Below are 6000 nucleotides of genomic sequence, written 5' to 3'. Positions count from 1 at the left end.
GCAAAACGACGATCGTTGTTAGCATTTCTGGCCATTATCAAAAAAAACGATATATCGTTGCGTAGCATTCTAAGGGTTAATATACTGTCGGCATTTTATGAAATTTATTAGTCAATTGTGCGAATATTATTATATGCCCTTAATTATAACTGAAATTTAGTTTTATTTAGAAGACTTAAAGTATTGTTAGCGGACACTAGGTATTTGGGAAGTATTATTATTGGACAATGCTGAATAACACCACCGTATGAACGGTACTAGAGCCGCTTCTGGTGGAAAAGGAAAACTCAGTATCAAGTAGAGTGGTGGCTGGAAACAGAGGATATCAGCCAGCTGTAGATCAAGAGGAATGATGCAATATAAGAAAAAGTATGTATTTAAGTAAGTAATTTCATAACAAATTCTATAAGTATATTGTCTTTAATTGTTGAAAACAGTAGGTTCAGATTACCTTATTCTAAATGGTAAAATGTATAGTGGGTAAATACCAGTGGGGAAGGATGGAGGTAGGCTATTAAGATCTGACATAAATATTACACATTTAACTTTGTCGATCATTATAACTTATAAAGTATATATTATGCAATTTTTTTATGAGGGGTACTCAGTGTTACAAAAATTATAGAAGGGGTACACACAGTGGCGTACCCAGGGGGGGGCCAAGGGGCCTTGCCCCCCCCCAAAAACATTGGAATTGAAAGCCAATAGATTAGACAAATAAAAACATGGCAAAAAAATGATTTGAAATTCTCCAGCACCCTATTTAGAAAAATTTCTTAGATTTAAATTTCGAAACACTAATGTCAGGTTTTTTTAGAAACCCAATACCTAAGGGAACTGTCAAAAAATTCTCAGTGTCCACCCGAATTTTGGAGTGGTGTAGGTCATGGCTGGGGAGGGCTGACAGGGCTCTAGCCTGGGGGCCCGGCGTGTCGGGTTGACCAGATAAGTGAGATAAACACACATAATAATTTAGCTTTAATAATAAAAAAGTCGCCTGCGGAGCTATTACACTTCATGGCCATGAACATTTTCAATTACTTATATAATTGTGCAATATATTTTTTCGATACTCGACAGCTCCATTATAAAAGTAGATGTATTAAAAATCGCCAATAATTCACTGTATAAGTACCCTTAATTTGCCCACGGTGGCCGCGCGGCATAAGCGTTGGACTACAAAGCCGTGGGTCCCAGGTTCGAATCCTGGGTCTGGCAAGTACAAAAATTGTTTTTCAATTTGTGTGTGTCAGGGTATGGACCTAATAGGTTGAGCAAGTGGCTGACATCCATTTCTCGTAAAAAACAAAATCTGTCAATACAAACCTCCACTCTGTGGAGGCCCATATGATCCTATCAGGATCGGACATGGTCGAAAGAAGAAAGAAAGAATTTGAACTGAAACACAATTTGAAAAACGTTAATGTAGTGTTTCACACTGCATTTAATCTTAGTGGTAGGTAGGGGGCCCGCCAAATATCCTAGCCTGACAGCCCGTTTCAGGATGTGGGGACCATGGTATAGGTACACCGAGTGCGATAGACAAAAGACCGATAAACGAGAAATTAAGCTGTGAAGAAGAAAAAGAGCATATGGGACTAATTTACATTCTCCTCCTTGGCCCCCCCCCAACATTAAATCCTGGGTGCGCCACTGGGTACACAGACGTCGAAAGTTTAGTTTTAGGTCCTAAAGTGTAAAAATGATGATAGTGTTGATACTCACATTCACTACAAGCCACGGAAGGTTTCACGAGAGTAGCAAAAATCATAAAAAATAAGGATGTACTTATGTAGGTTCATTTTATTTTCACCATATCCTTTGAAACTAACAAAATATTATTTACAAAATTGCATGATTCTAAGTTTTATTCGACTTACATGAAAATCTCCAGAACGAATTTATTCAAAGTCGAGGACACAATATAATTATAAGAAATTAAATATTTTTATTGGCTTGCTAATGGTGCTTGAAGATAGAATCTGCCGTTTTTGTTTCAAAAGCCTTCAATTTAATATAATATATATTTAATAATATATTGTCAAGTGATTTAATTTATCAATAAGCCTATTTATTACCGACGCACATTCTTGCTCGACGGTTTTGCTCGATCGAGCATGTTGACTTGGAAGCATGCTCGTCGTTGCGTCCACATAGTCCAGCTAGACGCTTTGATGCCACTGTCGCACCGCCACGACTTCGACCATGAGTGAGATCGAGGCCACACGAGCCTTGCTGGTGCATCCGCACCGCCAGCAAATTAATATATCCACGAGACGGAGCGATAATTTCGGGGATTTTACGAACTGGAACTGCGCTCCGGTCCATTTCGAGCCCTGGTTAAGGGGGGACATGCTCAGCATAGGTCAAAATGAAGCTTTTTTTCTATTTTCAAAACATGATCCTGGACATACCTTAAACGTTGTAGATAATCTATTTATATAATTTTGAAGCCTTATTACCCTTTATATTTATTTTAAACATTTGATGACTGCATAAAGTATTTTTATTACATAAAATAGTATTCTTTTAAACCTCTCGCGCTAATGTTTTAGAATATAGTCATATTTCAGTACATAACTGTGGTGGTGTTAAGATTTTTTACATTTATTAATTTTTAAACGCATTTATAAAACCATCAGTATAATTTATGTCGACATTATTATACTGAAATATTTACGATAAAAAATTATATTGATAACCTCTGTGATACCAAATTTGACAAGAATTAGGCATTTTATTATTCAAAAAATGGGCAAGATTAACACATTTGAAGATAATTCTAAAGATACTCATTATAAGCTATGTCTTTGACCATTCAAGTGTGATAAACATCCTACGAATAATGATTGCTTTATAATAATTATTGACTTAAGAATAAGGTAGTGTTTTTTTGAAATACGCCATTTCTTTTGGCATTCCCCAGTGGTTAAGCTACAACATACGGCCGTAGCCATAAATTGACAAACTATAATTGAAGTAGGGAGTAAAATGATGTTAACGCGCGTGTTTGAACATGTACCGTTTAAAAAAAAATAAAAATTTTCGATTAGGATCTGAATGACCGTGAGGAGGATATTCTAAAAGCAATGGACACCAGACGGCGAAGCACAACTGCTACAGGAGGAAAAGTTCAACGTACGAGCGTCGATTAAGATACTGATGTTTGAGGTATCCTCGTTGATACCGCCTAAGCCATGGCATCCTCAGAAGATCCAAGGCCATGAAGCCTGAATCATCATTGGGCGGATTCATGCAAACATGAGCAGATTGACTGCGAGACAAATTTCTATCCCGTAAGCTTAGATGTAAGAAAATTTTATAGTCACCCTTTAGAAACTTAGCCAACAAAGTCTAAACTAAATAAGTATTATTCCATAAATACGTAGGTATTAAGAATAATTACTTTCTCAGCATTAATAATTTTATCAGGAGCCTTGCCATTAAATTCGTCCCTTGCATAAAAAAATCATTAACCTAGCTTTATTAAAAAAAAAACATCCTAAAGCACTTACTAACTTATATAAAAGTCATGCATAATAATAATTAAATACCTATAAATTCATTCATTCCGAGCCATTCAATGTCTAATGTATTTAGTTTAAAATAATAGATATTTCAAAATATGTTCCTATCAAACAAAGAAATGCATTACCTAATAATAATCCTAACAAGTGCACATCCCCTTTTCAATGCATGTACCTAGAAAGGGTCTGGTTGACTATTTCTGTGGTCAGCCGAAATTCTCAGAAATAGGATACCCAAGGTACCTACCTACAAGCCAGGTACATTCGACTGTGTTTAGGAAAAGGGTGTAACCCTCGATTTTTAGAAAAGTGCTTTTATTAGATATTAACAATGTACACAACTAAATACACATTCTGTAAAAAGGAAGTAAGCCGTGAATGCCAATTTATTATCTAAAATCAGGCTTTAATTGACCTTTAATTAAGTTTTAATTTAAGGAAAAAAGCATTTACCCTCAATTTTAATGATTTTTCTGAAATAATTTGTATAATTATTAGTAGATCGAAAAGGTATTACACCAAATCATCAATCATCATGCACCAAATGTATGTGCCTATTTTTTTTTATTAATATTGAACCAAAATCATTCAAAAAACGTTTTTTGCCTCTCCTGTAAAATTTGTTCTATGTGGGTTACGCCCTTTTTCCTAAACACGGTCCATATGCCAGAGGGTGTTTTTGTCATTTTTCGGTAATTTGTAGGTAATATTTTTGATTATTGCCTGTTAACCTGATCTCCAAAAAGGTTGATAGTCATTCGGGTTTCGTGACGTCGGCCGCGGCGCCGCGCTGGCCGACGTCTCCGCCAATTTAAATCTATTTATTTTTTTTTAAATATTTTTGTTAAATATTTTCTACGCTGTAACTTGACTGTAAATGTATTTCGAACAATAAAACGCCCTGTTTTCGCCTGTAATTCCGCGTTGCCAATCAATAAGCATGTCCCCGAAAGAAGAAGCCAGTAGACGATTGCCATGACCTTTACATCATCCCGGGGGGGGGGGGGGGTCCAGCGCACTCCTACGCCCCCCACTCCTTTCGGAGGTGACATCGTTACGTACCTTATTTCAGCAGGGCGACCGGCAAGGAGTGGCACAACGCCCATAAACAATTCTTGGCGGCCCCTACGGTCGTAGAGTTAGGTCTAAATGACGAGTTGCGTCGGTACGCCCACTCGTCATCAGCTAATCATCTGCCGGAGAAGACCATCGCGGCCCTCCAGAATGCGATGTTTTCCCAACGGACAGCTCCTGGAAAGGTATGCAAGGGTTAGTGGATTGGACAACCAATCCTCAAAACATCATAACAGCGATGGGCCTGTACCAAAAAATGAGGACATGACTCAGATCCTTACCGGGAAGCGCGCCGAGATTATACAAGCTCGGCGCCAAGTGATTTCGTCCTCAGTGAAGGATACCTTCACTCGAGAGGCACTATCAAGGATTCCTCCGAGCTCAGAGTCCCGGAAGGCCCTCGAACTCACATTATTTGTTATGATTATGAAAGAATTTCAAACGCAACAGTCAGCAGAGGTCACTCTCGAGATCGAGGAGTTAAAGAACTCAGGGGTTCTAGAAGAAGCGAGTCCAACCCCTAGTTTTCTCTCAACCCTGTTTCTGACCAAGAAACAAGACGGGACCCTATGCCCTATTTTCAACCGAAAGCGTTTGATTGCGTTCCTACAGCCAAACCCATTCAAACTAATTCACTATTACGAGGTTCCAGCCGTCTTACAAAAAGAAGACTGACTAGTAATGATAGATCTAAGCCAGGCGTACCTACAGGTAACCATGGTTTCTCAAAATCGTCGATTCGTTCGACTAGCCTACCGAGGGGAGCTCCTACAATTCACGTGTATCCCGTTCGGGCTGACAGCCGCTCCGATAATGTTTGCGTCCCTGAACAATTGGGTCGCCGAACGCCTACGAAAGAATGGCTGAGAATATTCAATTACCTATATGACTTCTTAGTAGCCAACTAATCCGAGAAACAGTCTCGGTTCAGATGGAATACAGGATAACTTTCCTACAGTCTTTAGATGGTTAATAAATATAAAAAAGATCCTGTCTGATCCCAAGTCAACAATGAGGTTTCCTGGACATCACGTGGGACAACAAGCGGAGGTTTCTGTCGCCGGAGAAATGTGTAGCAATCCGTCACCATCTGTTAACGCAGGTACAAAAAGGCAGTTGGTCCCTCAGACAGGCACATATCCAATCCCTTCTGGGGGGGGCGGCTCTCGTGGTGCAGTGGGTAAGGCGCTGGCCTTCCACCCGAGAGTTCTGGGTTCGATTCCCGGTCATGACAAAAACATTTATGTGTTTTTCTCAAAGCCTGGGTGTTTGTGATTGTTCAAAATTACTAACAACCGCCTTGTACGAAAAAGCAAGGACATGGCTATTAATAATTCTAAAAAAAAAAAAAATCCCTTCTGGGGCGACTCAACTTCACATCCTACCTCCACGAGTAGTC

This window comes from Rhyacophila brunnea, unplaced genomic scaffold (assembly GCF_057557595.1).
Source record: "Rhyacophila brunnea isolate RB1 unplaced genomic scaffold, BYU_Rbru_1.0 scaffold_23, whole genome shotgun sequence".
NCBI classification, from domain to species: Eukaryota; Metazoa; Arthropoda; class Insecta; order Trichoptera; family Rhyacophilidae; genus Rhyacophila; species Rhyacophila brunnea.
The sequence above is the reverse complement of the archived record's forward strand: the minus strand, read 5'-3'. Positions refer to the sequence as shown.